The sequence below is a fragment of the Haliaeetus albicilla genome, chromosome 2 (genome assembly GCF_947461875.1).
Source record: "Haliaeetus albicilla chromosome 2, bHalAlb1.1, whole genome shotgun sequence".
NCBI classification, from domain to species: Eukaryota; Metazoa; Chordata; class Aves; order Accipitriformes; family Accipitridae; genus Haliaeetus; species Haliaeetus albicilla.
The window spans coordinates 5,470,653-5,493,670 of NC_091484.1; positions in this window are offsets into that span (position 1 = coordinate 5,470,653).

A 23,018-nucleotide genomic window follows, 5' to 3' on the forward strand; every position below is an offset into this window, starting at 1 on the left:
AAGCCCGTCAAATTTTTCAACTGTCTTTTGGCCTTCAACACTCCTGTTATGACATCAGTTATCTTCAATGGCAATTTAGCTTTTGTATATTCTAAATAATGCAAAACACTAACAGAACTCTCTATCAGCAGAGAAATTACTTTGGCGGGTTTTTTGCCTTTGAGCATCTCTGTACCTCAGAAGAATCTTTTTTCATTTCAGTGCCGAAAGTCATTTGCTATTGTTTCAGTGAAAAATTAGTATCCTACATGATGCAACAATCATTTAAGTGAGCAGGGAAGAATACACACATATAGTAAAAGCCACTATATACTTGTCATCCTCAAAGATTGCAATGCATGAGAGAATGGCATCTTTTCATTAGCCCTGTACCATCTTATTAAACAGGTATGTCCAGAGACAGTTTTCATATAAAATATTCAACTTTTAGGATCTGAAGGCATTCCAATGTTTTTTACGAGTCACACTTCAAACCAGTATCTTGAAATGTGTGTAGAGTACTTTTGCAATACTGTGAACACTGTTCCTCCCCCAAAACTCTATCAGAATTTTATGTTTTTAGTTACACAGAAGAGAAACAAGTAGCTATCGGAAGAGAACTAACAGAGCTGGCAAAGGCTACTCACTGATATGTCCGATGAAGCTACAGCTGTAAATGTATAAGGTAGACTAAATCACAACTTCTGGCTCCTTGGTAACTACAAACTTGGGCATCTTTCCACTTGATTAGGGAGTATTGTAGCAGAGCTGCACGCTTTCAAACCTGCTCCTGAATTTGGTTCTTGAATCCAAAGTTTTCTTAAGTCTGACAGAAGAAATACTGAAGAGGGGTGGTTTTTCCTCATAGTTTTATCAGCTTTACTGCCCTTTCACAGAATTCAGTGGGGTTTTTTACCATAATTTTTAAACTTCCTATGGTAGTATAGTAACATTTCTAAGCTAAAATATTTCAAACCTCAGTATTCAAACTACTATAGAAAAGAAAAATGATGTATATAAATCTTTGATGAAAAACTATTTTTATGTTCTTTTAACTCTGACCACTTAATCAGACCTATTAAAATGCAGTTAACAGCAAAAGGTGACATTCTTTAAACCAGCATCACAGAATCACACATCTTTTTGTCTCCCTTCATAACACAGAAAAGAGCTATTTTATTGCGTTGTTTTTTAAAGAATCTTCATTGTACGAATACCACTGTGCTAGCTACAATCTCATCAACTTGAGAGCTGTTCTTCAGACACTTCAAATGTTTATAGTGTAAACCATTGCTTCCCACATCTACCTGCCAGATGACTCAAAGCCTGAACATATTGCTAAAAGTCTGGCTAATCTGAGTATTACAAGTAATATTTGTATTTATGCCTGAATGCTCCTATGGGAAGAATGAAGTCTAGTATTCTCTATACAATTTGACATACTATTAAGATGTACTTCCTTGTTGCATCACTGCATAAAAAGGTGTCTGTCAGAAAATACGCAATTATTAGAAGGTGCTGAAAGCTCTGATTGACTTTCCAGTGTATCATGACAAACCAGATCTTCAGACATATACAGTTTTTCTACAGTACACTACATTACTTTTCCTCTTTTAATATGATTAGTTTTCAAAAAATTTCACACACATTTGCAATTTAGATTGTTAGCACAATCTGACATGCATATTCAGGTTTGTTAAAATTAATTTAAAAATCATAATGCAAATCATTATTAGCAGTTTTTGGTTGCATTAAAATATACCATAGACACTGTTTGTTCAGTCTTCTCTCTTTCCAAATCTGCTAATGGATTTCTTTGACAAATCTTAAAATAGCAAGTTTTATTTTTGGCCACTATTAACACTTAAACTGAATTCAAATTCATTCATGTGAATGCAATGTGTTTTCAGAATAAGATAATGTAACCTCTGTTTTGGAGTTTTGAAACTTTTTTAAATGACAGGAAAATACCAGTAACAGTTTGCTAGAGCTCCATAAGAAAAGACAGAGCTAGAATTAGCAAACCAAGGAATATCCTCTTTATGAGGCATTCTCCTAGACAAGGAGACAGATATTACATGTTCTCTGCTCCAGGCAATCACCTTTTCTGTCAATATATCAGATTTAACATAAGGAACAAAGATACACACTCCTGCTGACACTTGAATGATTGGTGGCACTTGAGCTTTAACCAAAGGTGGGTACCAATCCAGCCTGTTTATTGAAATCTGCATAATCACAAAGCATCAAAATATTCAACTACAGCAATCAGAAGTCCTCTTTTTAAATGTGTTATTTGTAGCAAGAGCAATATGATACAGCCGTATTTTGCAGGATTAACTCTCCACTCTGGAATGATTAATGAATCAATAAAACCTAAGAAAAACTAATTTTAGGGGGCAATGCTACCAAAAAGTATGTTCACAATGAAAAAAAATAGAAGTAAAACTAATTACCCTAGTGCAGTATTCCATTTAGCTATAATTCTACAGTCAGTTAGTATTAATTATACAATTAATGAACAAAAATAAATTTAATAGTTTATTTCAACTACCAAATTTTTTTACTTATTTAAATTACTGGTTTAAAAAAATGCAGACAAATACACAAACATGCAGCTCAATTCACATTTTACTAAAAAATTTTTTTTTTTAATCTACATTTTGGGAATTTCCTAATTGTTAAACAATTACTTCTGCATTTTAAGATACTGCTGATGTTACTGGAAACTAATGTGTTTTCGTGGTTTTCTTTTTTTCCCCCAGATAATAAACAGGTATGAGTTTTACATGTGCACATGTCCCTCCACAAATTGAAATCATCTTACCAAGAAATCCTAAACTAGCTAAAATATTAATTCTCCCCCCCCCCCCCCCCCCCCCAGTTTATTTGCCATCCACTGGGGGTTTTCTTTTGATTTGCATTTCTGCTTTTATTTACTTCTGGAAAAAAAGAACCTTAACTTCACCTGCATTGATGTACACCGGTTGTATCTTATACTCTTTGTAACACAAGATGCAATTCAAATTCAGCTCTTTGCAGTGCATTGGTCACTCTGCTGTATGAAGAGTACTACCTAAATTATTATTATTTAGGGCCACATCACCTTCACTACTGTTCCGCCATTAATCAGCTTCCTTCTCCTTTACTTATTGTTTCCCCACATCATATTGCTCTGAACAGAGGTCTGAAAATAGCTGGCTTTTAGGCAGTGAATCACTGGGTGTCCAGTCCTTATTTCTGTATGTATAGATCTAAAGACCAGATTTTTTTTTTTCTCTATATATACTGTACTGATCCAGCTATAAAGAACTCTTAAAATAGCATTAAGTTGCATGTAAAACAGCTATAAACGCTTTTTTATTTTCACAATAAAATAAAGCAACTTAATGTAAAACTAAATTAATCTTTCAATTTAAACACATAATAAAATGCATACTATGGATAGTTATTCAGCACATGGCACTTCCGAGACTTCTTTGTGCCCTGATTTTTTTTTTTTTTTTTTTTTAAGAGTGCAGCTAAGGAGTATGCTTTATGTTCTCAGCAATAACTTCAGTCCTTTGGTTTCTTTAGGGAGACAACCTCACCCATGAATCTGCATGTATAATCTGGCTAATGTCCACACTTGCCAGAGCTAGCACATTCTGAACAGTCTGGCCACATCCAGATCACATAGGATTTGGCTAGGTTCTCTTTCAGTCCCAGATGCTGCTCCTGAGGCCCTGAGACAATTTTTTTTTTTTTTTTTGGGGGGGGGTGGGAAGCAGGTGTCAGTTCAGAATGCTTGCAGATTACCAGTTTGAGAGGCTTTTTTATCAACTGTACCATGTCTAGGTTCAATTGAGAGAGAAGTAGTTGATTAGGAATTCTAGAAATAAATTGGCAGTAGACTAGGGCCTGGGAGCAAAATGAGAGTCAAATTTACAACCTAGGTACGTTTATATAGTATGGTTTTGAAAAACCCAGGGAGCAGACAATCAAAGAAAACACTAGCAGTTTCGGATCCTGATTCTGAAGAAAAGTCTTCAAAGAGCTGTGCCACTCTCCATGTCCTTCCTGGATCCCCCAAATTAGACACTGATTATTTACAAAGCAGACAAGGCATTTAAAAATAGAAAAATCCTCTAAGATGACCTGAACAAGGGTCTCTGCTCCCAAAAGTACATCCGATTTTTCTAACTATATCAGATGTTCCAATAAAAGATATTTCCTGTTGTCTTGTCAATGACCTTTAGATCATAACATCTAAAGCAAAATACCACTGAAATGATTCAGTTCATCATAGTACACCAGTACTCAATCTCCAATTTCTCTATTTAGGTGACAAGAGGGGGGTTGGAGGGTACTGTGCATTTTAGCCTTCACTTTAACCTTTTTTCTCTATTAGGTGTTATGTGAAAACTGTGCTCTTTCAATGTTTATCATGGTGGTTTGTATTGTGTTAGTCCCAGGAAAATATTTCTATACAACATACTCTCAAGGGTTATGTGTGTTCCTAGACTATACGTTTGCCTACAGCAAGCACATTAGGGAAGTGATGATGAAAAGGTGAAGGAAAACCAGGAAAACTTAAGGTATGAAAATGACAGTCCTTGAGGAACAGGCAAGTCACAGGCTGAACTTCACAGGATTTTTAAACAAAATGATACAAAAATACAGAATTAAAAGGATTGAGGTTTAAAGATATTTTTCAAGTACATAAGGAACAAGATGTTGACAAAGGAGACAATAATGCCTCTGAAGGACAGCAAGAGATATTTACTGCTGAAAGCAATAAGTTTTAAAATTAATTTTAAGAAAGGAAGATGTGCAGTAGATACAGAGTAACTGTGTTTAGTCAAGTTTAGATTATGTGAACGCCAAGAGTTCCAAGCCCGTTAACCCTTTTCAATGTCCAATATATACCTCCAACACAAGATCCCTTGCTAGTAGTGGGATCCAGCAGCATCCCATAGGAAGTCAGATGACTCATTTTCAAAGAGTTAAAAACTGCTATGGTCATCAGCATACAAATACAAGCAGTATTAAAAAACCCAAAGCTCAGAAAACAAGTAGAACCTGAAAAACCATGATATGTTTTAAAAACTGTGGAAACACAATTTTTTTGTTCTTTTATCTTTCTTCTTCACCTGTTTTTAAGGGTTTGTTTTGGTGGTTTAATTTCAGGGTATGCTTGGGTTCATACTTCATGCTTTTCTCTGCAGCCATGACAGCCAGATATTTACCTGGAAAGGAAGCTATGATTCATAGTCATTTAATGACTCCTGAAAGTAAACCTTTAGGAATATCAGCAATTATTGCAAGACAAGACCTAGGAGCCTATAGTAGTAAACACGTACTTCTACACTTACTAGCTCATACAACAGATCTCTTACACCTTAGTTTTCTTTTCCTCTGTTTGAGAAATGCTGTTTGCTTTGTGGTACAGGAGTTGCTGCGCAGGTAGATCTGACCAGATAATGTAAAATACTTGTAAAATTTTAAACATTCACTTCATTTGTGTTCCTGTCTCCAGCATCCATTTCCTAGAAAAACTCTAGTGAACAGATATGGGAGGAATATTTTTGGATGTGCTAGAAAAAGTTTGAGCTGTAAATATGGAGTTGCTTTTCTGTGAAAATTTCACACTGTTATCCTATTTCTAAATGGAATAAAGATACAACATGAGACATAAATGACCAATCTAGTCAAATATTCCCAACTCACTTTTAAAAATGCATTAGAAACCAATAATTGTTGATACTGAAATGTATGAAAAACACTGCAAACCATTTTTGTGAACAGAAATGGAATGCATGAAGACAGTTCCTTGTCAGGAATTACTTTTCCACAGATGCTAGCATGTATTTAAAAATCCCTTACCTGCTGTGCAGCAGCTAGAGAGTGAAAGGAGAAAGAGGTTAAAGATTGCCTTGGAGCATCTTTTGTAAAAGACCTACAACTGATGGCTAAAAAAGCCTGAAGCAAAATACAGAGATATTTTCCTCAGGGTGTAAGAATTCAGCTGAAAACGGTTTTCTAAGATTGGAGCTGGGCCTTTATAATCTTCAACAGAAAATCAGGAAAAATTTGAAGTGAATTGTGGTAGAAGAGTAAAATGTTGTCATACAACCAACCTAGGGAAAAAAGATTTCAGATACAGGCAAATTTCATCAGTGTCAAAATAGATATAGTACAAAGCATACAAATACTTATTGTCTTGTGAATGTTGGTGTATTGCTTAAGTTTGCATTTTCTGTTTGAAAACTTGGAAGAAAGGAAATTAACAGCAGGTCTAATACTGTCCCTTTTATTGACTGATTTTTTTTTCCTGTAGCCCTTTCAAAGCTATAAAAAATTTAAAAGCAAATTGGAGAAACTAAATATTTCTGAGTCCTTGATATTACAATTTTGCTGTTTCAGAGAGAGTTTTGGACTCTTGAAACATCTGTGTCTGTTAAAGGCAGCCATTACTGACTACAAAAGTTTGTTAATTGAGCTGAGCACTCTATTCAGTTTATTTGCAGGACTCTGTACAGTTCTGGCAGATCTATTGCAGCAGTTCGGTACCAGTGCCACTAACCACACTTCCAAAAAAAGCACTCGGGATTTCTTTAGCTTATTCTCAAATACAGTTTGGATTATCAGCAGTACTGTGGATATAGGATGACCATTTAAAATGCAACATTGCAATGTGTTTCAAGGAACTCATCTTTGTAAAGAGAAGGATATGAAGTTATTAAAGATGCATTTTAACATTCTGAAGCTAGGAGATAGGTTAAATAAGTGCCTTAGTCAAATCTAAGCACAAAGGACCATGAACTTTAGGTGAGCAAGATCTGGTCATGTACATAAATTTCCTTGAACTAGTATTTTATTAAACTTGCCTTAACTTTCTATATGGGAAAACTACAGACAAGAGCAAGAGTAAGAACTTGACTGAGAAAAAAATACAAGTCAGGTATTGGTGAACAGCAGTTATCCTTAAATAATAATGGATTGTACACAGGTTAAGAAAAATATATAATTTGATTGTCTCCTTAACAGTAGTCAGTTACCTCATTAAGGTTAACAATCAAGTTTTATACTCCTCTTACGATCCCTTTTTTCTTCTTTAATGAGAAAGAGGCAGAATCTCAGAACACCTAGCTCTTCTCCCACTGCATTCAAGAATCAAAAAATAGGAGTTATTCCTCTTCTCCTGAAGAGTACAGTTCAAATTTGAGAGAAAGCTTCTGATCCTCTGGTGTTGGAGGATTAAGCTCATCTAAAATCTTCAAGAGAAGTGTCTTGTGAAGAAGCACTAAAATCTCAGAGCTGCACACATTCAGTCCGTGACAGCACTAAAAGATTAAAATTCAAAATTGAGAAGAGCTAGGATACAAAGTGTGCATATTTATCTGTGGCCATTATTTAAAAGCCTGTTTGAAGTCAATTGATGACTTTCCACTTAATTTGATGAATTTTGGAGTAGGACCCACAAACATATGATACAATAAACATTTTATACGGTTACTGTCACACCTGTCAGTAAAATGAGACTTTAACAATTCATTCACATGGCTCAAACCAAATCAGCCCTGTTAAAGGAAGAAATCTTACAATAATCCAAATATAGACCATCTTGTACAAATGAAGACTGTTGTAGCCTCTGTGAGATGCTGTATATTAGAAAAATGTTAATATTAAACTTTTGATTTGCTATCCTGATTTTATGCTAATGGAACAGGAAATTTTTGCTGAAAATTAGGTCAGTGATATTTAATTGGCTCCATTAAACCAACTATATACACACTAATAATTTGTAGACTTCAGTTATCAGATTTTCTTCACCTCAAAGTTCCTTGGTTTTGTTCCAATGTCTCATCTCCTAACCTGCAATCCCAGTCAAACATAGAAACTCCTCTGTCAATACCTCTTTCAAAGTTTCATCTAGTATGCATTGCTTCTCCAGTGAAGTGAAAACAAGGTGAAATGGGGATTACTTGACATGAAGCATATGAACATAGCTGAGCAAAGAAGGACTGCAGTTAGCTTAACTAAAATTGTATGTTTCTTTAATTACTCAGTCTGAACATCCTACTTCAATCTTGATAATATACCAGCATTCTAAGTCTTGACATCTGATGTAATCATATGTGATCACTATGAGTTACAACTGTGTCTACCTTAGTCTCCTACAGCCAGTAAAATCACTTTAGAACAATATTTCCTCTTGCCTTTCAACTGTTTGTTTACTTTCATGTGAACTTGAATAACTTCATTAGCTTACGTGAAATCTATCCTAGAAGGTTTTTTAAGACTCTTGAATGAAAACATCATGCTATCAAAAAATGGAGAGAATCATGGATGTTAAAGAAACTTGTATATGCACATCTTTTCCTTTTTAAAAAAAACCTCCAAAATCTCCAGAAGCACCTGAATCATAAAAACAGGCTATCAACAGCTATACATAAACACAGGTCTCATGCTTAACCGTTAAGCTTGTTCACACTTTAAATGAAGATTAAAAACATCAGAAGAAAGTACATCTTATCTCCAGTTACTCTAGAATTAGTACAAGTTTTCTTTTGGCCAATATTGTCTCTGTATTTTTTAAAGGAGAAATCTTACAGTCCAAAACTCCTAAGTAATGTGTAAACATTTTAAAGTGAAAGAGAACTTAAGAACTAAACTGAGAGTCTCTGATTTTTTTTAGTCTTGGTTCAAATTACAAGTCTAAAAGAATGTAACCAAGCTATTGGGACTCAAGATGCATGGAAGTTTAAAATTAGTAAAGAGCAGTTAATTATGATAGTGAGAAATTAGTTTTGATATTGTACAGATCTTTCTTTCTAGTTGTCCTGTTATGTAGGAGCAATGTCTTAAAACTTTCAAATGTTATGAAATTTCTACATATTTATATTTTGGCTTTCATTTCATAGCAGCAGCAAAACCACCACGTAATTGGGCTCAGGTATATAGAATCTAGCCAACAGTTGTCCACAAATGTTTCAAAACACTCTCTTTGGTACAAAATTGTCCCTATCTAAGTCAATTAGGAATTAAAGCATTGTGGTCCATCAAAAGGAAAAATTTCTTCTGACCAACTTAATTTTTGTCAGGATACTTAACTTCAGCAGAATTATGACATATTGTTTTCACATGAGAATTAGGTACCTGAAAACAACATGCCTTTTATCAAAAAAGTCAGTTTTGATTATTTACATGTTATTTTTGATGCCCCCACCATTAAGATAATTTCTTTAAAGCTCTGGCCTCAATGAGACTGTTCAGTGGAGGTCTAAATGACAGAAGTACGATTTCTGCACGCATTTTTTTGCCTGATGTGACATGATATACTTCCATGCTTTTACCAAGGACCATGTTATATTGATAAATGGATAGAATGTGGATATTGTATCTAAGAAGCAATAATTATATACAGATATTAAAGGAAACCACCTTGGAAGAGAGGCTCAGAAGTAAAAATTTAAATCTGTCTGAACCAATACTTTTCCAAAAACAACTTGCATGTTTATGTTAAATACATATTGCAAGTGATAATAAATTAAAATTGCTCCTAAAAGTTCCACTGTACTGTATTTCTTATTGAAAGCTCATAAATAAAACTTCCCAAAAATATGGTATATATATCAAGTATATGATTTAGTTTCAGACTATGTTTATATTGCATTTCTAGCTCACAATTTGATTTTTCCAGCAGCTTTCCTCAAATTTATATGACCTTATGGTGTACACAGAAGAAATGTTCTAATTTAAAATGCTCTAAGTAAGTTTCAACTTCACACTCATGGCCATATTGGATATGAGCATGCCTTAACTCCCGATAGTGTCTGTTATCTGTAAAAAAAGATATGAGACCATTTTGGTATAATCTTTTCCTAGACTATTAGTCTCAAAGAATGTGGAATTTTTGCCAGCTACCCAGCAGCAAAAGGCACATGGGAATAACTGCTTTTTCCTAATCATTCAACCATTAAAAGTTAGAAGAAAAGTTGGTTTTCTTTGAATTATGAAGATGCAAGAGTAGATCTTCATAGAGTATTTGAATGTTGATATTGATTCCTCCTATTGTTCCCTTCCAAGGATGAAGTTTGTCCATAACTATCTCCTATAATGGATAATGGACTTGGAAAAAGGTGGGGTCATAAATCTTTGGTCAAAGCTTTTCAAAACACATGCTTGGACCAGTAGATCTCTACTCCATAGATGCATAAGGTATTGAGAAACATCCTTTTGTCCATAATTATTTTGCAAGGTTTTTTCATTTGTTCTCCTGACATCTTGTTAAGAAATAGCAGTTACTTGAGTTTTGAATTCCACACTTAAAATGCCTAGAAGGTAGGGAGAGAGGAGAGTTGTTTTTTCTTTAATTATAAATAGACCCTTATACAATGATACGCAGCATTGATATTCCTTCTTAGTGGTTATCAATTTGACCTCTAATGAACAGAGCAGATTTATGGGAAACTTATTTAGGAGCCAGGTTATGACTTCAGTGAGTCATGCTGGCTGATAGTTAACAGCGTATGCTGTCCAATTTATAAGAGCTCTAAAAATTGAACTTCTACACTGTAAGCTATATTAGAGACAAGATGGTTTGGGTAGTATTTACTATTAGCTGTTCACAGGAACAACGGGAGAAAGCTATGGTCAGTCTTATTTCCCAGAAATGTTTGTTTGTCCCAAGTACTCCTTTTTACATGCATAGCCAATGACAACCAGCAGTTAAGTATCAAACTTTGAAGGTTCAATATAACTGCTAATTTTTTTTAGTAATTATTATGTAATAATTAAAGTTGTTGACTGTAATATTATTTCAAATACTTTAGCCAAATAGAGATCTGGAATTCTAGTTAACTATTTGCAAAAACATTAAGTAGTGGTTAGGTCCTTTTTCTGTTCATGTTGTGGACTGATGCACACACAGAGTGCACACTGCTCTCTAGGCTCTCCTCTACCTAAGCTTTCCTGTGACAGTAAACCAAATTCTCACCTGAGTTTTCTTCATATGAATCATTATTTTATATATGTAAATAAGCATATAGAAACACAAGAGCTGTAAATATAAGGAAGCATGGGTTCCTACAGATTTGTGGCCTGTGTTCCCTACTTTTCCACAACAGCCTTAGCTACCTACCTACCACATCCCCTAGATGTCACCCAGGTTCTTATTTTTTCATTGCCTACCAATATGCCTCGAGAGAAGGGAGCTTTTGCCTACCCTTCTGTATAGAAACATGCTAAGGAAAATATAACAATATATGACAAACAAATCCAGGCTTCTGGGTAGATGCTGTTCTTCATGCTAACAACTCATGACCTTTCATGAAAGGTCCTCAGTGAGTGCTTCTTTAAAACAGTAATGTTTCACTGTTCCAATATTTCAAATGGAATAAAAATTTTAAATATGCTTAGGATCAGGAGGAAGTTGGAACTTCTAGGTTTCAGTTCAGTGTTTTCCTCAGTTTCCCAAATGTCCTTCAGGTTTCTGCACTACTCAAGATCTTTCTTGTAAAGCGAGATTTGTCTGACAATGTTTTAAATGGCAGACAGCCTTCCCAATTTTAAGAACTGAAACCCAACAATTCTGTATATTTGGGAGCCTCAAGTTACATACTTTGTGAGAAAATAGTTGCTATTCAAGAGAAAGCAATGCCTTTCCCTAAGTCCCAACACTGTCATGGGAGTGGGATGAACAGGCAGCTGGTTCCAAGGATGACTCAGTTGACTCCCTCAAACTAGCCTCAGAAGGAACCTTGCTTGCCCTTAAAGCTGAAATTCCTACTTTCACCAGCAAGCCCACTGCACTCTGTGAGATACAGCTTTCACAACAGCGGTACCCAAACTTCTCAAAAACTGTTTCAAGCTGGCCACTCCTGAGTGGAGACTAGTATTTTCAGCAAAGGCTTTAGTTTTTCTCCACTGTCTTTTTTCCTCAACTCTAGAAGTAAAAATAAATACATCTACTTTTGGCAATGCAAATGCAGTTAGTGGCATCCCATGTGGCAGCAATGCAAATGTTACAAGACAGGCTTAGAAAACTTCAGTTTTCACTGAAAACTGATCAACTGAACACTAAAAATTACACAAGTACTACTTCCTTATCCAGACTGAAATTGTACTACTGTCTTTTTCTAATAAGATGTTTAGAGTGTATTATGCATAAATTGCCACTAGAGTGAAGTATGACAGTTAAAAGAAGTGTTATGTATTGCTGTAGAAAAATTTGAGACTTTCTGGAGGATGTGGCCCCACTGAAATCACTGAGAACCCAATTTTTATAAAGTTTTACATTAACTACAATGTCATTTTCTTACACAGAACCACCTAGACAGATCCAGTAATGGTCCGGGGCCCTCGCTCTGTGCTACTGCTCAGTCTTGTAAAAGTTAAAAACCTGGCTTTATTCATGTGAACAATCTTATTGATGTCTCAAATGCTGATAGCTAAAAGCACGATTGATTTTTTTTCAAGCAAGATTAGAACTAATGCTAATTCACTCCTGCAGTATTATTCCAGTTCCTGTTATAAGATAAATACATTATCTTGCATTTTTCCAATTGTGAAGTACAGAAATAGTTCTTTATGACAACACTTTAAGAGCAGAAGAAAATCAGTTACAAAGTTTTCTCCAAATTGCACAGTGAAGTTGTGTTTGATCATCTTGCAGGAGCACTTTTTCTTCAGAAGAGAGCAGCAAGATATGCACACAAAAAGGTGTGTAACACATAAATCAGGAAAAATTTTTCCGTGTACTAATCAGGGGAAGGAAAGAGATAGTCCATTAGCATGAATTGGGTAAACTGTTTCAACAGTTTGTTGGTTTTACTTCAGAGTGAGATAGTGGAAAGGCATTAAAGATTACTGACAACCTGTGTATTTGCCCTTCTTTTTTCTACTTCAAACACAGACTGACTCCAGTATTCATGTTTTCCTGAGACAAGCTACAGATCTAATGTACTGCTCTATTTTTATTTCCTTTTTGTGAGAAGGTTCTCTGACATGAGCAGCTTTTTAAAAAAGATAGTTTTTTAATTTCCATTGTTGGAAGATGTGACAATTACACTACGTAGACAACTACAGCTGGATTCACAGCAAAGTTACTTTGAATATTCTTTATATCCTGAATTCCTTACTTCATTATGTACTAAAACTGCTGTGGGAAGATAACTATCATTGGATCCAAATTCCAATTTGAGACCCAATGTAAAGCATCTTTTCAAGAATGTATAATTAAGCAGCATTTGTTAGAGTCAATTTGAGTGAATAAATTATTGAACATGGGTTAATTTTGGTTGGATTAAAAGCACCACCTGTTTGCTCCCATAAAAAAGTACCATATTTCCTCTTTCAGTGAAGCATCTTACATATTTGGTTTCACCCTTTCAATATGCAGTTGGTTTATGAATACCCTCCAGTACGGAGAGAGTCAACATGTGCACCATTTATTTGCTCTTCACGTGCCTGATAGTGAAGCACTACAATTCCAAATGTGTTTTCCAGGTAGGGAGAGCAATATAGATCAGAGTAGCTTGGACACCTGTACCAGTGTGTGTAAAGGCTTAAATGGCTGCAAGGCAAACTGCTGTTCATCAATGAAGTTCAGAGCAGTAGTGGTAGTTACTACTTATTATGGCAGCTCTTGAGATGCAAAACTTAATGACTGCTAGAAAACTGCTACTTACCAAAGCCTTTCACAGCAGTTGTAGCATTCTGCTCCTCTCAATAGCTGTTATATACCAGACTGCTGTGGAAAATGCTTCTTTTGCCTTCTCATGTAGAGCTGTTTCCAAATGGGAAGCTTAAAAATGGTTTTACAACAGTGAAGTTTAAAAAGTGGCTGCAGTTTAAAAGAGACTGCAGTGAGTCACAAGCAATCACTATAAAGGTTTCAATGCAAATCTGTTTCCACTGAATCTTTCATCTCTGATGGTAGGATGAACCCTGACTTGCTTAGCATCTGATAAGAAGACATGAAAATTCACAACTTTGGAGGAGAAACAGAAGATTACAAGTCACCTAAAAATCTGCGTGGATCCACAAGACACAGATCCTGTGGTACTTAAACACCATTGTTTTCGTAAGCAGAGATTCACAGCCATACCTTAAAAAGCAGACTTGTCATACTCTGTTCTATCATTTTTAACTGTAATTAGTGCAGAATGTCTAGCCTTTACAGTCCTGTGTACCTGTAAGAGGCTATTTTATCAAGGTACAGGGTTAAAAGTTTATAAGGTAACATCTGTTGAAATAAGCTGTTCAAGGAAAATATTCAAAAGATGTAGTTGGGAAAAAAAAACACCACCACAAAACCAAAAACAGTGGAAGAATTTAACCAAGAAGTTCTCCTTTTAAAAGTATTCTAGGGACACTGTCAGTTCTTAGAACAAGATAAAGTGAGTTGTAGACACTACAAAAGCATTACTGTCAGCAGCAAGAAATGTTCAAAGGAAAAATACATTTAAAGCCTTTCAATGTAGGGGGCACTGTGGGAATTCTGTGGAGGCTGGGATCAGAGACACCCTCTCTCCTCTTCTAGCTATTGAATTTAAAACCCCAAGTGTTCAATTTCATCAGTAGATATGTTGAAAAGGAACCCAAAAAAACAAGCCCAGCACAATAAAAGCAAGGCTGCAATACATGAACATGGTAACAAGGTAGCAACAAGAGTAAAGTGTTGCTCAGAAAAGGAAAATAGTAATTTTAAGTTCCTAACAGAACAGAGTGAGAGCACAAGACAGCATGCATGTTTAGGACCCCTCAGAGTAGCAGGCAAGGCACCCCATCTTCCTCCTGCTTCTATTTATTCCTCCATCTTTATATCCAAGTTGAATTCTACATCTTGAGTGTTTAACTGGCAGAGAAGTGCAAAGAAAGTAAAAGTTTTATGAACATGTGTATGACAGGAGAAGTAACAGGGATGCAAGTGCAATGAGAACTAAATTTTGAACAAAAGTGACTCACTCAGTTTTTCTTTCCAGGAGTTTGGGCCCTCATGCCTAAATATATTACTTCAGGTAGCTTTATTGCCATAAACTTAAAATTATTACAGCTCTGAGACCTCAGTCTGAATTCAATGAACCGATGTGTAAAGTATTGGTCCCTCAAATCCCAGAAGCCTTGCCAGAATTACATATCCTTATTCATAAAAAACTCTGTTATCCCATGGAATTCATTTCAAGTCATGAACTTCTAGAATTTCACTCAGCTGAACAAAGATTATAGACCTTTCTTATAGTATGTGGTAGAGACCAGCACTAAACACTAAAGATATGCGACTCTTGGTGATCTCATCCTGTAGTTGTTCATGCAAAAAATTGTTTTTCTCTTTCACTTCCCTCAGATCCAGACCTTTTGATTTTGGTTTGATGTGCGGATTTGAAAACATAACTGTGAAATCAAGTTGGTTTCACCTGGCTTCAAGTCAAACTGGTCAGTCAGTTTTATACACTTCCCGTAACACTTAGAAGCCTGTTCAGGCCAGCCAATCTTTTCTTTGTGACCCTCACGCAAATTTCCAACTTGTTACTGAATGGGAAGCAAACCTCATTGATGTAGGAGGCCTACACAGCCTTCAGTTACTCCAAGTCTAATTTATCTAATCAGCACTACAGCTTACAAGCTCCAGCATTTGTAAAGCATTTAGCACCTAGGTAAAAACAGCATATTATGTATGTTAAGAATATTTTTATTTCTATAAGGTACCAGGAGAATACTTTAGCATTTTTCTTTTGATGTCAAGTGCTATCTACCAAACAAATCCACACTTTTTTCAATTCAAGAGAATGCAAAATAGGTGGAGAGACTGCATTTGTAGGTTTATGATTCTTATTTAAGTAGCTGCTTACATAAATCCTCAGGTATGTATGATTAATTATTTGCTTTCTAATCCCTGTTCAAAAGAATGCATCTGCTTTTATGTTTAAATCAGGTTTTAGCATCCTTTTTAAAGCATCTGACAAATTAAAAATGCAGACACCTGTATATTCAAAAGAATTCTTGTAAAGCTATTGATAATCATCTGCTACTTAGCACGCCTTTGCGAAAGCTGCGATGAGCTGTCACACGTTATCTGTTTGCCATGATATTTGCCTTGGAGTTAAGTATATTTTCCACTAAGGTTTGCAATTACGCATTTCACAAGGGAGAGACTGACATTCCAAGCACTAACACAGATCTTGGATATTAGGGAAAAACTAAATTTATGGGAACATACTACAAGTTTAACCATTATGTTTAGAGAGTCACCTAACCAGCTAGCCTATGAAAATTGCATTTGGAGTTAAAAAAAAAAAAACAAATCTTGACAAGGTGAATCTATTTACATGGACAAGCCTACTTAGATGAACAGTCAAGACCTTCTTAAAGATACTTATGTCCACTACCCTACAAACCTAGCTCAAGAGGAAAAAACTATTAGCTTAAAAACACACATACATCCAGAATTCCAACTCATGAAAACCATTCTGTTGATTTCTCTAAGCCATTACCTTCTTGAGTTTGTTCAAGTTTACATGCATTTCTAATCACTGTAATCTGAAAAACAATGGCTGCTCCAGCCTTAGAAGTGCTTCTGCAAAGGCCAGCAAGTTATCTTCTGATCTAGGCTGCCCTGACCAGGAAGCCATTTTGGAGTAAAGGCCCTAGGTATGATTTAGCACCTGTTAATGAAAAGACACGCATATGTAAAATACTCTTTGCAGCCACATAGCCTCTAACCCACTGGAGGCTCAGAGAGCATCTGTGGACTTTTTCTAAAAGGAATCCTAGATAAAGTTTATTAAAGAATTTAAGTATTCCCTGATACCATTTATTTTAGGGGAGTTATCTTTGGCCTGAACCAACAAATCCAGTCTAGAATGAAGTCCTTTTCAAAAGTCTTCATATTTAAGCTTTGAAAATGACTATAGAACCTTATTTATTCATTAAGTGCTCCAAAAGCCTGTTCCCTTGGAAGGGTAGTTCCCTTGTCTTGTACTTGGATGAGGCAAAGCTGAACCTCACCTTTTCCTCAGCGTAACGCTTGAACCAGAAATGAACTGCCCATTGTAAAGTGTTGCAGTTATACTATGCAGAAGGCAATTTTCTGCTCTTTGCAGCCGAACTGCATGCTAGGCCAGAGTAAGACAAGCAAGATGCTGTGATGCAGCTCCTAAAACAGAGAACTACATTTACTAGCCATTTTATATCAGGCAAGTTATCTTTCAGAGGACATTTATCACTCTGCTTTTTCCACTCAAATTCATGCTGGATGTTGATGTGAATGTTGTAATCTAACAACCACAGAAGTGTAAAAAAGAAATGGATAAGGACCTAGAAACATTGTCTAACCATCTCATATCCCAAGGCAGAATCAGCTATGTCTAAATTGAAACTCTATACCTGAAATATTGTTTGTGTCAATACGTCCTAAACTGGGACCTTTCACATTGGATTTAGGTCATGAAGTTTTCTTTAGTACTTAATTACTCGACACTTTATTGTGCTTCATTATCTGAAATAAATGTAATACTTGTCGAACCGTTAAGTCTCTTCATGGCACATGTAATACAAAGGCTTGTTACATCAAGCTCACTGCCAGCGATAACTCAAGTATTTTCCATTCAATTATAGAACACACTGATTTTCCTGCTGAGTCACCTCAAATTCAATTTCTCATTGAGAATTCAACTAAATTACTCGCCCATGAATTAACAATGCTGAATGCTAACACAGACATTGAATTATATTACATTTCAGTGACTAGAAGATGTAATTGCAGCTGACAAGGTCTGCTTCAGTTTTCTCTTCTTTTCCAATTTTGACTTGCTGATCCTGCCTTTTAAATACAATACTTGGTGGGGGGGGCGCACCCAACCCGCCTCCCCCCCCCGCCCCCAAACCCCCAACCATTAATTATTTTGTAGGATTTAGGATGTATCCCAGCAGGTCACACAAACAATGCTTCTGTTTCATCTACTGAATATGGCTCAGACATCTTCTCCAGAGTGGTCTGGTGGACTGTAGACAAAATAGTGTTAACTGTTCCTGCTTTTACTCGCTAACAAGACCTATTATCCTGAAACTGCATTTCAGTGCATGAAACATTCTTTGGTTAGCACAGTCACCTGCTGGCAAGTAAAGTAAACAAACAGATGTAATCCATGCAAGAGCAGACAGAATTATCTTATTGCTTCCTAGAAGAATGAGCATGTTCTCTACTATATCCTTTTTCTTTAATCTTGAGTGCTTTGGCTCATGTAATAGAAACCAAAAACCAAATAAAATTAAAAATCCAATCCAAATTATAGCGTAACTTCCAAATGCCACCTAGTTAAGCTGAGATAATTACCCACAATCCTGGATATTCATAGTATCTAACCAAACCTGATGAACTATGAAAATTAAGCTGTAATTCATTAGAACAGTATTTCTGGCTAAATGGAAATAACACAAGACTCATCTGCTACAGTATTTTGAACATGTTTACAGTAACTCAACTAAAGATGCACACAACTGTATGCAATTATTACCCAGAAATTTCAAAGCAGCAAGATGTTTAGTTTTATTTCAGAACAGTTGAACCTGTGCTGGCCTGTCTTGCAGGAGATGTTCTTCCCAAGAAGTGAGGAGAACAGGTGTGGAGAGCACTGCTGTGTACATCGAAGCGACTCCAATGAGACTGATGAGGAACTAAGACTATGGAGTAGTTGATTAAGTCTGGTAGGGACTTTTCAATTGCTATCTCTTTTACGCTGGAGTCACTGGTATATAGTACTGAAGATTACTTGAATAACAGTAAAATTGAGAGCTCAAATAACAATAAAATAATATACTGGTATTGAGAACTTAAAAAAATACTTGTCCATTAGTATCAGCAGCTTTCTTTAGTAATGCTGCCAAATTCAGGTGCAAACAGATTAATATATGGACTTTGCATTTAGTTGAAAATTCTAACAAAATACTCTACAGAAGCATTTGCTGCATCACCAAATTTCAAACATTTTTGCAGAGTAGCTCAGTTTCAAGCAGAACAAAACCCACCTGACTTCCTGGCAGCTAGCCCAGTTACACAGTTCCAGTACAATTGCCTAGAAATTGTGGACGCTACAGTACTTGCAAAGAATTTCATGTTTTAGTTGTCCCAAGTATCAAACCAAATTTCAGAATACTGAAATCTGAGACAGGGATATATATACATTGTACACAAGATTAGCCAAAGTGAATTATTCAAACAGGAATTTTCAGGCACAATTACTAAGTCACTAAGTCACACATGCAGTTCCTCAATTTCTAACGTTTCCCAATACTGTATGTGAAAAGTGTACTTCTAAAAAGCAGAAGCTTGCCCCGAATGTACTGACAGAGTTGTTCTTCCATATAGATTACAAATGCAGATAAATTCTGACAGAAAACTAGAAACTTTAAGAAAAAGTATGTACTCTTATGTTAATATTTTTCTGAATTTTAGCATATTCAGCCTCTAAATAAGTTAGTGGCTGAAATTCTTTATCTGCTGCATGCTTAAATTAACATGTTACTACAAATGGCTAAACTACTATTTTTAATGACATTTAGCCATAGATGTCAAGACATGTTACTGCTGACTATGACACTTTTTATACATTTTCTGGCTTTGTTTTCCTCATGGCATAAAGTCACAGGTTTTACTCCTTAATATTAATGGATATTTTAGCAATCAGAGAGGAAATTCCAAACTATTTGTATTGGGTTTTCAATTCTAGTGGGGGGAACTGCAATTTTAATAGTTTAAGCACATTCTTCCATTCCTAGCTCTGGTTACATCAACTTTCCTTCTAAAGGATATCTTCCAATACAGATAAGTCACTGATAAAATCCTCCAGATGAAGTTAAACTAGGGTTGAAAGCTCAATTGTAGCAAGAGACTCCATGACCCATTCAAGCTACATTATAAAGTGGATCCTTTAAGGGCCTGCTGTTGATTCCAAACCCCAACTTAAATATTGTCTGCATGGGTAGCTGCTACTAATGGGCTGAACTGGCAGCCGCCTTTGCTCCCCCCTGCTGCAATAATGTTGGCAGAGGTTCCCAGAGCAATTGATCTTGGACATTTCCAGAAAACTGATAAAATAATGAACAAATACATGAGCAAAATGCTGTTAATGCTACTGTCCAAACATGGATGTGTACCTATCAATGTCAGGTAAAATTGCATAGGTCTTAAGCCAGAAGGTAGAAAAGTAACTGTCTGTCACGATATGTCTTCTTGCGGTCTTTCTGTATTCAAGCATTACAAGCTTGTGAATTATTACAAATGCTGGCACTTGAGGACTGACTAAGCTTGTGGGAACGACGTACTTCTCTAGATGATTACCAACCATTCATCTGGCTAACGTGAGGCCAAATCTGGCCTGACTGCCTGGCTCAAGGGAATATAATTAACTCTGCAGACAGGTTGCATTTGCGAAGTAGGATGAGCCCCAGGAGGTGCACGCATATGAGAGAGAGCTAATGCTGCCACCCAGCGTACAACAATGGACTTGCAATGAAAATCATGACAGTCTTTTTTCGTATCAAACATGTGTGCACATCAAACACACCCGTATGGCAATCAATATTAAAAAAATAGAAATATACATAAATGGATTTTTATTATTTCCCCATATCGTTGACCAGTTGGAAAATGATTCCTTACATTCTTTCACCAAAGCATCCTCACCAGTAAGGTGTGACCTTAGGAAACCATGTTTGAAAACAGCTAAGTACATTTAAGTATTATTGATTGCACAAGTAATAGCACCAAAAGTGATTACACAGTGTAGTACTTACAAAAATAATTACACTTCAGAAAATCAAAATTAATTTGTACACTTCTGCTACACTTTTAAAGTTGTTGACATTTCATTGTAGTGCTCCTAATGAAATGAAAATTGTTAATAATTGTTTCTACTTCAGTGTGACAAATGTCATTTAGGTTAGGATGTGAATTTGTCTGTACCTCATCAGATCACTAAGTTGACTTTTGGCTCATGTTAGTATTTGAAAGGGGGGTTATTCGTATTTATCAGATGCAAGTTTACACAGGCCAACCATATTATGATCAATATGTATTCTGATTCTTAACTGTAAAGCATCTTGTGTGGTATAGTCCTCTTTTCTTAGAGATCACTCTGAAAAGTGTAAAAACAATGGAAAACAAAGTTGCCTGGACAAACCTTCTTCTTCGAACCACTTTAACAGTGAAATAGTATAAAATAAACTAGCACAATTAGCATAACACCAGGGCCACTACCTGAAGTATCATTTCCTTTTTATTCCCCTACCAAGCAAACTTACTCCTATTTTGACATATAGTGGATCACATTGTTCAAGTATGGAAAATTATCAAATGAAGAGCAGAAGTGCTGCATACGAAAAAAGAGATCTACTGTGTAAAGTATAAGTTAAATCATATTATGCCTCAGTGTTTGTCTCAGACAACGTATCACTCCTATAAACAGTTATATAATTAGTACAGATTAAAAAATCAGCTTTTAAAATACTGCATTAAAAACACAAAAGGCTCTTAGAGTACTTTAAAAGCATTAAATAATTAAAATTCACACAAACAATAGCTGAAGACCCTCAGTATTCTAATTTTAAAGCCAGGTGAACTGACAACCAGATCATTTTTCTAGGCAACTATAGCAAACCAATCAAAAAGCTGCAAACAGAGTTTTGGAAGACCTGTCTCCAGGCTGCGCAGACAGTTCTCATCTACTGCCTTCAACTTTGACAGAAGCCTCTGCCTCAGGATACCCTATCAAGATTCAAGTTACTTTCCAATAGCTGATCTAAAAGCGCATACAATGAAACATCTGGGTTTTGACAATTTTAAAAAAATCCATTATAAGAATATAGAACCTTCATTATTTGGAAAATCACTTACAGTTTGCATCACTGCCATTAATTCATGGATGGACAGAAGTGGATAATTTCTATCCAAAGATCAATACAATTGTTTTGTCTAAGTGCTGTTTGAGCAGTACTTTCTGTCATATAAAAACGATTATGTTAGGCTAAGATAACTGGCCTGGATATGCAGTGGTTTCCTCAGAAAGAAGTATTATCAAGAGCCAGTTTTGTAAAATCAAAGCCTCATGCAATGACGGCTGTATTAATATTTTAAAAGTTTTCTCATTTATCCAGAACTTATTTCACTAGCTCTGATTGATGATAAAATCTTGGTTGTAGATGCCACACAGAATATAGGAGCCTGCTAGAGATCTGCTTTGCCTGTACTTGGGAAATGGGTACTCCTGCTTTTCCAGTTGTTACCATAAATCCAAATGGCACATTGACAGGTTTGAAAGAACAGCTTGCATCAAGGCACCCATTCAGTAAACATATCTTTGTTTACAAAAATCAGACAAAATAAAACCAAACCAAAAAAAGTAACAGCATATGTGTTTTTAACAACTCTCTCCTAGATCTGGGTAGAATTTTTATTCCTTTGTTAACACTGCAGGCACATCACCAACATGATACTTTGTTCACAATTACAGACAGCAAAGAAAGGGTTATTTACAGGACTTGTTTTCTCAGAGGTACAAGTGGATATCCAATAAGGTGACAAAAACAGTTTAAGTGGTCAAACTACAGTAGCAAATAAGCAGCCAAATAGTCTGGCACAGCCAGCTATCTTTTGATTACAAGAATGACCCACTTCTCATCCACTCTGATAATAAGCTGTCTCATTTTCAGTAGATAAGCATAAACCTTCCCAAATAAAATGCTTGCCTCAGTTCTCCCTTTACAATCTCATCAGTAGCTTCCCACTTTGACATTTTTAGCTCATCAATAAGTTAAAAAAAGAAAAAAATTGACTAGAAAGTTACATTTTTATTTTAATCTTATGTTTTCTTCTTTTATCCTATTCATCTATAAATTTCTTGTTTATCCCTGTTCACTGTTATCACACTCATGATATTTAGATTAGTGATGTTTATTTCTCCAACAGTCCCAGTTCTCAGGCTCTTAAGATTATTTGATAATCCCAACTTCAATTTAAAAATCCTTATATTGCTAGCTCTTAGATTCTGGAAAACAGT